Genomic DNA, 13,099 nt, shown 5'->3' with positions numbered 1-13,099 from the left:
ATAAATCATTTAGAATTGTTAGCTGTATTCCTTGCCCTAAAAGCTTTTCAACCCCTTCTCAAGCACAAAACTGTCTTGATAAAAACAGACAATATTACAGCAATATATTATCTGAAGAAACAAGGGGAACACATTCATTTCAACTGTCCCTTCTAGCCCAAACAATTTGGAAATGGGCAATTTGCAATCACATTTACTTGCTAGCAGAATACATCCCAGGGATACACAATCAGCTAGCGACCTGCTAAGCAGGGCACAGCAACAGATACACGAATGGGAGATTCACTCTCAGGTACTTCAACAGTACTTTCAAATGTGTGGAACACCAGAAATAGACCTAACAAGCGAAAATGCAAAATGCCATAACTTCGCATCCAGGCACCCACACCCTCTGTCCAAGGGCAATGGTCTATGGATCAACTAGTCAGGGATATTTGCTTACGCTCCCCCTCTCCTGCTAATTCCATTTCTGGTCAACAAACTGTGTCACACCTCTCTCACTATGATACTCATAGCCCCCACATGGGCATGACAACATTGGTACACAAAACTCCTAGATCTATCAGTAGTACCTCATTGCAAACTTCCAAACAGACCGGATTTGTTAACACAGAACAAATGTCAGATCAGGTATCCCAAACCCAGTATTCTCAATTTAGCAATTTGGCTCCTGAAGTCATAGAATTTGGATACTTACAACTTCCATTAGATTGTAAGAAAGGTCTGAAACGAGCATGCAAACCTACAACTAGACAATGCTATGCTGACAAGTGGAAACGTTTTGTTTACTACTGTCAACCTAAAACTATAGACCCACTTAAAGCATCAATACAAGATATTGTATGCTACCTACTTCATTTACAAAAATCTAATTTAGCTTTCTCCTCTATTAAAATTCATCTCACTGCCATATCAGTATACTTGCAAACTATACAACATACTTCTCTCTTTAGAGTTCCTATTATTAAAGCCTTTATGGAAGGACTTAAACGTATTATTCCACCAAGAACCCCACCAGTTCCTGCTTGGAATCTAAATATTTTACTCACAAGACTAATGGGACCACCATTTGAGCATATGCATTTGTGTGGTATTCAGTTTCTGACTTGGAAAGTTGTTTTTTTAGTAGCAATAACTAAATTAAGAAGACTTAGTGGAATACAAGCATTCACTCTGGAGGAACCTTTTTGCAAAGTACACAAACATAGAGTAGTACTTAGGACTAATCCAACATTTTTGCCAAAAGTAGTTTCTATTTTTCACATTAACCAAACAGTGGAATTGCCAGTCTTCTTCCCACAGCCAGACTCAACTGCTGAAAGAGCTCTTCGTTCTCTGGACCTCAAAAGAGCTCTAATGTACTATGTTGATAGAACAAAAGAGTTTAGGAAAACTAAACAGCTTTTCGTTGCTTTTCAGCAACCACATAAAGGAAATCCTATCTCTAAACAAGAATTAGCTAGATGGATTGTTAAATGCATCCAAACATGCTACATTAAAGCAAAAAGACAACTTTTAATAACACCTAAGGCACATTCCACTAGGAAAAAAGGTGCTTCCACTGCTTTTTTAGGTAACATACCAATGGCAGACATATGTAAAGCTGCCACATGGTCCACTCCACATACATTTACTAAACATAACTGTGTGGATGTATTTTCAAAACAGGCCAATGTTGGTCAAGCTGTACTTAAAACTTTATTTCAAACTACTTCAACTCCTATAGGCTAGCCACGCTGTTTTTGGAGGACTGCTTTTTAATCTATGCATAGCATGTGTATCTGCAGCTACGCATGCCACAGAACGGAAAATGTCACTTACCCATTGTACCTCCATTCGTGGCATGTAGTGCTGCAGATTCACGTGCACCCTCCCTCCTCCCCGGAAGCCTGTAGACGTTGCAGTATTTATTTGTACATATGTATATATACATTTTTTTACATTTACATAGACATCCTATCTACTTACTACATTTACTTGTACATTTATATTTTTTCACTCTATCACTCCTTCCTACACCCTTGTGCGGGAAAACAATCTAACAAAGGAGTCGATGCCCATGCGCACTATCACCGAAGGGAGGAGTCATTCGATCCTGTGACTCGAAAAAAGACTTCTTCAAAGAAAAACAACTTGTAACACTCCAAGCCCAACACTAGATGGCAGAACCTATGCTTAGCATGTGAATCTACAGCACGACATGCCACGAACAGATGTACACTGGATAAGTGACATTTTCCATACATATACATATGTATAAAATTATTTTTCCACTTATCATTTATTTTTTATTTGTGGGGGAAATCTCACAACCCCCTTAAACCATAAAAATACCCATGCCTCCCTTTACCACTACCCACCGCCAAATGTAATATTACATTTAATTATTTTATTTTTTGGAGGGGGAAACTCCCCAAAAAACCTCTGCCTTTTTTTAATTTACTCCTAACGTTCCTTTATCACTACCCACCCCTAAAGCCTAAACTACCCATTCCTTCCTTGACCACTGCCCACCCTAAAACCACCCATACCTTCCTTTACCACTACCCACCTCAAAATACAAAATTTACAGTCACCTCCCTTTACATTACCCAACTCCAAACCATACATTTAGCAAATACCTCCCTTTTTCACTACCCACCCATAAACCCTAAAATAACCCTTATCTACCTTTTTACACTGCCCACCACCAAACCCTAAAAATTATCCTTACCTCCCTTTACCCTACTTAAACCCTATTCACTGTTTCTCTCTTTACCACTACCATCCACCACACCTAAACTCTAAAATTATGTGCACGTAAAGTTTATTTCACAGAAAGAAACAAAGGTTACAGGGACATTATAGTTAGGTTCTGAATTTACTTGCACAAAACCAGAGAAATTCAATAGTTATAATTAGTTATTTCAAGTTAAAGTAACTATAACTCCCCCCCGCCATGCACAGTTTTCTCTTCAATAATTTGACTGCTAATGTTTCTTTGATATTTTTATTGATGTTGTAAAAGTTGTCTTGAGTCCTGCAATATCTGGGATAATTAGCAGTGCATGGCGTGGGAGCGAGTTATAGTTACCTTAGGGTACGGGTTATAATTTTTTGAAATACAGTATGTATAACTGCTAAATTTCTGTGGTTTTGTGCAAGTTTTTTTTTGTGTGAATTTCTATGATTTTTTAATATAAAGTAATTTTAATTATTATATGTTGATCCAGGCAGTGCAGTCAACCCCCTTTAACCACCCAACCCATGCCACAACGAATGAGAAATGTTGTGACAAACTGAAAAACACAATGTATTTGACGAGTACAAAGAGTGAGATCACCTTTCTGTATGTACATTGAATATTTGAAGTTGAAATGAATTTAAAGCTGAGAAATGACAAACGAAACACCTAGACTGGAACCCTCAACCTTCTGTGTGAGGTTCTGAGAACGTAACCACAAGGCCACAGGTGACTACTTACTACACAGTGTCCAGACATCTCAATGACATTTAATCCAAAGATGAGAAAAAGAGTTAAATTAGGAAGGTTTAACATTCAAAACATGAGTAAATAAACAGACACACTATCGTGAGATACCAGGATTTGAACCTTCAACCCACTGACTGACAGTCCAAGAGCCTTACCAGTAGGCAAGAGGTGACTCGTCGTTCGTTCGTTAGCTTTATTTCGGTAAAAATAAATACCATAAAAGCACACCACAATTAACAGTTTTACAAAGCAGCAAGTTGTGTACAAGAAGTTTCAAACATAAGAGGTTGGACTATATAAAGAAGTATTAAAACATGGGGATTTTCCCTCTGGAAATTCAAACCGTGTTATAGATCGTGTAATAGTGCAAGATTTTGTATGATGGATATCAAGATTCAAATACAAGCCTAACCGAACATATCACAAAAAAAGAGCATTTCTATTTTAAAAGTATGAGGGTGTCTAAGCATAAAAAATACTTTGACAATAAAAGTGTATATATTAAACATAAAAATGTTTCCCTTTAAAAATTCAAACCATATTATAAGATCATATAAGAATGCAAAATTTTGCATAATGAATATCAAGAATCAAATACAACTTAACCAGACATATCACAAATAATCAGACGTTTCTATTAAAAAAAAATATAAAAAATATCTAGACATAAAATTACTTTAAGCAATAAAAGGTAGTAGGTGCCTACATTAAAATTCACAAGTGGGTTCATCAACAGCCACTCCCCACATCTATAGTTGAGTTTACCTCTATTTTTTAAGCATGTTCAGTCTACAGTGCCAGATGGAATCTAAATATTTTGCCAGACAGCAAGCCACTAGAGCGGATGGATCAGATTTAAAAATTCTCAAGGCCAGTGGACAGTTCTTGAAACCCATTTTCCTACACAAGGGGATAATCCAACGAACTCTCTGATTATAATATGCAGGACATTGGAAAAGGACATGGGTTATAGATTCTTCCCTGGCACAACCCATTGGGCACATCTTCGAAGGGCAGCTAGTGTTGGCCCATTTGTGTGTTAGAAAGCGCAAAGGGAGAGAGCCTATCCTAAATCTAATATACAATGCACGTGCACGTGGAGAGAGAACTATATCCATATATTGCGCGGATTCATAATGGCATTTTATTTGTAAGAAACTGTCCGTCATGGAAGATGGTGAAACAACAGACAATTGTGAAAGATGCACACGAAGCCAGAATGCATCCTTTAGTATCTGTGGTGCATTTTTTGGAATAGATAGCGGGTCCTTCCAGTAAGATCCCCAGCCAAGTAGTATGAAAATCCTTTCTACGTACGCACACCACTTGATTTTTGGACTAGTATTATTGGCCATCAGATTAGCTAGCCCACATCTATAGGGAGTAAGAGAGTCTAATGACCACAGGCGGATCCAAAACAACAAAGGCCTGAGAGCAGCAATCTGGCAAATAGGAGGCAAATTTAGGTCCATTCGAATGGAAAGCATTGGGGTACTGGAAGGAACTCTTAGCAAGGACCTTAAAAAATAGTTTTCCACCTTTGTCAAATCATCTAAATTACAGTGGCCCCACAATTCGGCTCCATAAAGGGCTCCCCCCCTTGCTTGTAATTTGTAGACTAGGAGATCTAGCTGCAAATCTTACGATACCACTCATCCGTTGTTTCAAACGGAAATTTGCTTTCTGAAGATGAGAATGCCACTTGTGCGAATCTTCTAGTTTCAGGCCTAAATATTCAAAGTTGCTAACTCTTTCCAATACGGCGCCCTCTAAATAAATGGGGCGCCGCATCCTACCTTTTTTATCCCCAAACACCATACACTTAGTTTTTGATCGATTGATTTGCAGGCCATGGTCGTTACAAAAGGCCATGAATCTCGAAAGCAGGGTTGTGAGACCTGTGGCTGTTTGGGATATCAACAAGGTGTCATCAGCAAATAGGAGGCAGGGAATCTTCTGCCCTCCTATTTTGGGGGCATCATTGGAGCACTCCATAAGATACGGAATGCATGCATTTATAAAAAGAAGAAATAAGGTAGGGGCGAGTACGCAGCCTTGCCTCACACCACGAGCAGTGGGGAATTTTTCAGTTAGTTCACCTTGCCGACCCCATCTGATTCTACCATAATTGCCAGTATAGAGATCTCTGATGATATTTAAAATAGGGCAAGGGACTCCCGTTTTAGACAAGACCTCCCACAATTTATTGTGGGGTACCAAATCAAAAGCTGATTTTAGGTCAACAAATGCTACAAATAGGTGGCCTGAGTTCACATAAAAAACTTTCCATTTAATAGAAATGACTCTGTTGTGCATCAAAAGTTAACTATAACATTCCAACCAAACATTTTGATAGTGTGACACTTAAAAATCATTGTATGGAGAGACCATTGAAATAACAATCTCTCTTTGTTTGAAATGGAGTCTCCAGTTGGCAGTCGGTTTGCAACTGCAAGTAGGGACCCTCACTCTGGGTTTGCATCCCAAGTAGGGACCCTCACTCTAGTCATGGTAAGGGGGACACTCAGATAACCCCTGCTCTCCCCCCTGGGTAGCTTGACACGAGCAGTCAGGCTTATCTCAGAAGCAATTCAGCCTTTACCTTGGATTTCAGTGAGATTGACCTTGAGACTGTTGCGCTTCATGGTCTCCTGCATCCTGCTTGTGACACATGCCCATTGGCATATGATGGCTCTGCAGTGGGACCTGGCATCCAAGTTTGCACAGCATCAGGGAAATCTCTCTGACACAGTCCATATCTCGTAGGGAACTGCAAAAGGTCTGCAGTGGTAGCTCATATACTGCAACTGGGTCAGCGGCAGACCCCTTTCCCTTCCCCAACCAGACCTGATTGTGGTAACATATGTGTCACTCCTGGGCTGAAGCGGCCACGTGTGAGAGGTGGAGATCAGAGGACTCTGGTCTCCAGTGGAATCCGGGCTGCACAGTAATCTGGCACTGAAAACCTTTCTTCCTTCAATCAAGGGAAGGGTGTTACAGGTGTTCACAGACAACACCACCACCATGTGGTATTGCAGAAAATGAGGAGGGTAGGGTTGTGGACCCTCTGAAGAGTCTTTTTATTACTGGACATGGCTGGAACACTAGGGCATTCCTTAGTGATTCAACACCTGGGAGGGCACTTTGAATGCTATAGCGGACTAACTAAGCCGTTGATGCACAGCGGATCATGAATGCCATTTCCATTCGGAGGTGGTGCAAGGTCTGTTTCTAGAGTAGGGAGATCCTTGGTTACATCTGTTCATCTCTGCTGAGAACATGTAATATCAGCAGTTTTAAGCACTGGAACTTCCAAGGCTGCTCTTGCACTTTTCATCTCAAGGGGGCTCCGGTCTCCTATATGCCTTTCTCTCAACACAACTCTTGTCTAGCATTCTCAAGAAGATCAAGAACGACTGTTTTGAAGTCATTCTTGTGGCACCCAATTGGGCACAGAGAGTCTGATATCCCGAACTGCTGAGCATGAGCATTGGTCCTCCGATCAGGCTGCCTCTTCAGGAGGATCTTCTGTTGCAGCCATAAGGCAGGGCACCTCAATCGGCGGTACCGTTTTTACATTATATGCACTCTGATCTGCTTAGTACACGTTCTTTGCAGCACACATATTGACCATTTGTAGTTTTATTTTTATAATGTGATACACGCTGGAAAAACAGCCCTTGGAGTACTATTCGTAATGTTGTCCAGCTTCCTAGTTCGAATCGTGATTCATTCATTTAGTTTGTTTCAGCTTTGCATTCTGGGAGGTGTAGTTTTATTTTTATAACATGATACAAGCTGCAAATACAAAGCAGAAACCTGACTAGATGAGGTACACACGTTTGAGTCTGTGAAACCTGAGCTGTGTGTGCATGTATTTATAAAACTAACCTCGAGGAGAACTTAGTTGATTATGCTGTACAATGGTCAATATTTTATAACTAATATTTCAGTTCAAGTCTCACTGAGGATCATTAATATCATGTGAGGTGTCTCTCCTCAAGCGTGTGAAAAATCATGGGCTTTTTGTTTGACACCCCAGACTGCAGTAAAGGGACAGTAATCCAGTAAGCACACATTCTTGGAGTACAATTATTTATTCATTGCCCCGTGGACAATGTAGCCTGTACCAACTGCCAAGTAAATATGTTTTGCACCTGTGAGTAGTTTGTGTTTTAAAGGCCTTGTTTAAAATATATTCCAGTAGGCCTACTAGTCCTTTAGTTATATGCAGGGCCACTGGAATTATTTGGCATAAAGGACCAAAATATGCAGCAGGGTTGACCAATAAATGTGGCAAAAAAAGTCCAGTTATGCATTTACAATGCCAATAGCTCCAACTCGAGTAAATGCGGCACCTATTGCATTGCAAATGTGTGTTTATTCCAGTGTACTCTTGACCTGTTTGCTTTTAGTGTTTATAGTATTTCAGTAGCATGCTTAGAAAAAAACTGCCTCTTTTTTCATTCCCGAACGCCATATAAATTACAATGACGTATAGAAATTGTAGTATTAATGAGTACAGCATTTAAACTTCTTGCTAAGTTTTATCAGAGTATCTAAATTGTCACTGCATTATTTCATGGTTTGCTTTATTTTTTTGTAATTGCTGCAAGTACTATACATATCTATGCATGCAAATAGTACACTCCACATGGTAAAAACAAAGACAATTATTTGAAGTTTGCAGAAACGTTTCATTTTATATGTAATGTGTTTTGTATGATTTAAATGGCGGATATTTTGAGGGTCGGCTGGTGCTCGGGCTGTAAGAGCTCAACTGCCCTCCACCTCCTCCTCTGTTGTGTTGCTTGGCTCACCCTTCCAACCCCTTTGTGCTGCTTGTTTTCAATGGGTGTGGGGATATGCTTTACAGGTCTCGCCTACCAGACAGGTTTTCTAGAGAAGAGTCACTTCTGTACCATACCAAAAACTTACTTGCACACTTAAATTGTGTTTTATATATAGTCGGTTCTGAACCATACCAAAAACTAACTTACGCACTTAAATTGTGTGCTTTTAGCTGAAAGACATTAACATTGACAAAGTCAGTAGCGCTCACATTGCAGAGACCTATTGGCCTTGCAAATGCTTGTTTTTACTATGGCATTACCGAGTATCTTGAGCTCCAGTCAGTTACCTAGATGATTTACTAACGTTTATAACTACTATTTTGAGATGTGTGTCCATTTTTTTCAGGCCTATTTAATTACTTTTTCGGCAAGAAAGTCTTGTCTGTTGCCATTGTTCGCCTACTAGGCTCAAACAGGATAGTATTTGGAATCAAGAATGTTCATTGTTCTCTAACTTAGGGCTCCCAGTGTTAGAATGAGTTTTGAATTTTATGATTCACTGCCCTGTTTTGTAATCCTTATTTACAAGGTAATCTTCTGTATGAATTGTAGTATTTTGACGAGCAGTTCCAGTTTTTCCACTTTCACCTAAAGGCACCTTCTTATTTTTCTTTGATCTTTCTGCAATGTAGTAGTCAATCAGTCGATTTGCACACAGCATACTAATCATCCAAGGCAGTGTGAAGGTGCTCCCAGCGTGCAATAGACTCAGTCGAAAAGACAGATTTTGAGTGTTTTTTTGGAGTTCAGTGAAGATGGGGAGGTGCAGAGTTCAGGGGTAAGTTGTTCCAAGCTTTCACTGTGAGGTAGGACAAGGAGCGTACTCGGCACATGCTTTTGTAGATGCGGGGACTGTTGGCAATTGCTAGGGAGATAGATCAAAGTTGTCTGGCTGGTTGGTGGAAGTTCAGGCGGTGGTTGACGTAGGCTGGTCCTAAGTTGTGAAGGGCCTTGTACTCGTGGTCAGTAGCATGATTTGGCATGTCTACTGTACTTGGAGCCAATGGAGTTCCTTTAGGTGGGGGGGGGGGGATGAAGGTCCGTCAGGGGAGGTCGAGGATGAGTCTGGCTGCGGCGTTCTAGATGGCCTGAAGTCTCTGGAGGAAGTGTGTAGAGATCCCATAATAGAGGCCGTTGCCATAGTCCAGTCTGCTCGTGATGAGGGCTCGTGCAACTGTGCATCTGGTATTAGTGAGGAGCCACTTGAAAATCTTCCTTAGCATGCACAGAGTGAAGAAGCAGGCTGATGAGACTGCGTTGATCTGAGATTCTAGAGTCAGCTTGCAGTCATGGATGATGCCAAAGTTCCTGGTGTGATTGAATGGGAAGGGTGTTGGTCCTAGTTCCTCAAGCCAGAAGGAGGTGTTCCAGTGGGTGGAGTTTTTGCTGAAGATTAGTATTTATGTTTTGTCAGTGTTGAGCATCAGGCAATTTTCTCTCATCCAGTTGACGACGCTCACCATCCACCTGTGGAATCTGGCTCTGGTGGTGGTGCAGTCCCTAGAGAGGGTGAGGATTAGTTGAGTGCCGTCTGTGTAAGAGATAATGTTGAGCCTGTGGGATCTGACGATGTTGGCCAAGAGTGTCATTTAGGTGTTGAAGAGAGAAGGGGCTGAGAGATGAGCGCTGAGGGACACTGCAGATGATTTCCTTGGGTTCGGAGGTGAATTGAATTAGGCATACTTTCTGGGTTCTTCCAGTGAGGAATGAGGTGATTCATCTGAGGGTGTTTCCTTGGATACCAATGTTGAGTAGTCTGGTGACCAGTGTGTGGTGGGAAACTGTGCGGAACCCAGCTGAGATGTCGAGGAGGATCAGGGCTGCCATCTCTCCTTGGTCGAGGAAGGCTCGGATGTCATCTGTAGTTGCAATGAGAGCAGTCTCAGTGCTGTGATTGCTGCAGAATCCAGATTGGGAAGAGGAAAGAAGGTGGTGTTGCTTGAGATGAGTGGTGAGTTGTGTGTTGATGGCCTTTTTGAGTCCTTTGGCCAAGAGGGGGAGCAGGGAGATAGGTCTGTAGTTCTTGAGTTCACTGGGGTTGATTGATGGTTTCTTGAGTAGGGTTTGATCTTGCCATGCTTCCAGTCTTCTGGAAATGTGGCCCTGACTATTGAGGTGTTAAGCGCAAGGTGAGTTCTTGGTTGATTTAGTCTTTTCTGCAGTTAAAGATGTGGTGTGGACAGGGGTCATTCGGTGCTCCTGAGTGGAAGGAGTTCATGAAGGCGGTGGTTTCCTGGATGGTGAGAGTGTTCTAGGTGTTTAGTTGGGGTTCTGTGCCAGTTGTGATGTGGTTTGTGGGTTGAGGAAGTCTTTGGCTCTGGTTGGTGTTCAACGTTTTTGTAGATGGCGCAGATCTTGTTGTGGAAGTAGATGGTGAGGTTGTCACAGAGCTCCTGTGCAGGAGTGATGGTGTTACTGGTGACTGTAGGGTTGAAGAACTCCCTGAGGATGTTGAAGAGGGTCCTTGCTGTGGTTGGAGCTTGAGTCAATACAGTCAGCTAAGGCCTCTCTCTTCTTGTCTCTTACAAGCAGACGCTAAAGATTTAGGGAGGTCTTGAAGGAGGTTCTGTCATTTATGTCATTGGTAGCGCACCATATTCTTTCCCTCTGTTTGCAGATGCGTTTGGCTATTCTGAGTTCTTCGATGTATCAACTGACCTGTTTCAAGGACCTTTTGTGGTAGTTGTCTTTTATGCAGCCTCATTGTTGACACCGTTTGTGAAGCATGCATTGAAGTCCTTGACCCCCCTGGTAGAGGGAAGTGGTGGAGTTGGGCTTGAGTAGTTGAGAGCGATGACCCATTGGGTCTCGGTTATTTTGCCCCAGCTGGTGTGGGGGACTCTCTCTTGGGTGTGGGCGGTAGACGTGTACTGGTGATGTTGAAGTGGATTATGAAGTGGTCGGTCCAGGTGAGTTTGGTGACGTGGCTGAACATGATTAGGTTGCTTGAGGTGAATATGGGATCCAGTGTGTGTCCTGTCGTGTGTGTTGTGCCATGGACCAGTTCGGTGAGTCCTATGTTGGTCATACATTCGAAGAGGTTGGTGGTGTTGGTGTCGCTGAGAGTGCAATGAAGTCGGTGATGGAGTTGCTGAAACTGTTGTGAGGTTCTTTGGGCCAGTAAGCAAAGGTGCAGCTGATGGTCGATTTGCCGTCGGTTTTAGAGTCTGAAGTTGAGGTGTTCCCTGGTCGCATTGGGGACATCCATAGTGGTGGTGCATTGGATGGTCTTGTTGTAGATAATGGCAGTTCCTCCTCCGAGTTTGTTGGTGCGATGCTCCAGTACCCTTCTAATACTGCTGTGGCGATGTCAGGGGTGGATAAACGGTTGACCCGTGTTTTAGAGAGGGGGACAACATTGGGTGCTAAGCTGGAGATGATGTCCCACATCTCGGCGTCATGTGTGCACACAGTGTGCATGTTGAGGAGAATGCATGTGAGCTGGTGGTGGGGTGCTGTGATAGCATGGCATGAAGTTCGTGCTGTGGAGGCGTGGTCGGAGGCCTGGGTGGTCTGGGGAGTGAGCTTATGTCAGTGCTGAGGCAGGAAATGCTGCAGTTGGTGTAGGAAAAAGGGCCTACCATGGAGTAGGGGGAACGCAGCAGCGGCGATCGCTGTTGTGTAGTGTGTTCAGTACGCAGAGTTTGGCGGAGTAGCTGTGAGGGAGCACAACCTGGGTTTCTGGCACTAGGCACAGTCCAGGCACTGACAGACTTGCCTTTGCCACGCTGCAGCCACCATGAAGTAGGTCTTGGGAGATGGGAGGGGCGTGGGGTGGAGGCGGACGGGACTAGCCATGGTAGGAAGAGGGGACAGGAGAAGCATGCATGAGAGCATGGGGACGTGGGAAGCAGGAAGGGCGCTGGGACCGCCTGTGAGAAAAGGCAGGAAACAGAGGCGAACGGATGGTGAAGGGAGAGTGAGAGAATCGAGTGCTGGTGGCTGCAAAGTGAAAGCAGGGAAACAAAGAGTGTGTGATAAAACTTAAGATGAAAATAGCCAAACAGAGAGTGGAATAAAAGTGAAGTGAAAACAAGCAGAGACAGTGCGTAAAGAATAAAGTGAAAAAAGACAAACCGAGAGAGGAAAATAAAATTAAAGTGGAAACAAGCAAACTAAGAGAGTGCAATAAGAGTAAAGTGAAAGTAAAGTGATGACAGGCAAACAAAGAGAGAATGTGATAAAAATCTAACAAAGGAAAGCAAAGAGAGATAGCGATAAAAAGAGAGCAAAAAGGCAACAACAGAAAACAGGCAAACTAAGGCAAAGAGCAACAACATAGTGTGAGTTTGAAAGGGCCTCGACTGGTCGGAGGGCCTGTCCAGGTGAGTGGGAGAGCCTGCCTCGGCCCTGCTCAGTAAGATCTATAACAATGTGTAGGAGGCTGGCCTGGCTTATAGTGGGCACCTGATGGTACTTAAACCTTGTGCTAGGTCCAGTTATCCCTTATTAGTAGATTGGTAGTGTTCTAGCATCGTAGGCTGATAGAGGTAGCTATAGCATAGCAGCTTAGGCTGAACTAGGAGACATGCAAAGCTCCTACATACCACTTATATCATATAGCACTATATCACAAGAAAACACAATACTCGGAGTTACTAAAAAATAAAGGAACTTTATTTTATTGACAATATGCCAAAAGTATCTCAGAGGATATACTCCCTTAGGAGGTAAGTAATATAAACAAAACATACACACAAACCAAAATCAAGTAATTCAAACACTTAGAAAAGTAGTGCAAACACTGTAGAACACAATAGAATGCAATAGGAGA

The sequence above is a fragment of the Pleurodeles waltl genome, chromosome 9 (assembly GCF_031143425.1).
Source record: "Pleurodeles waltl isolate 20211129_DDA chromosome 9, aPleWal1.hap1.20221129, whole genome shotgun sequence".
In the NCBI taxonomy this organism is placed as follows: Eukaryota; Metazoa; Chordata; class Amphibia; order Caudata; family Salamandridae; genus Pleurodeles; species Pleurodeles waltl.
Note: the sequence above shows the minus strand (reverse complement) of the source record.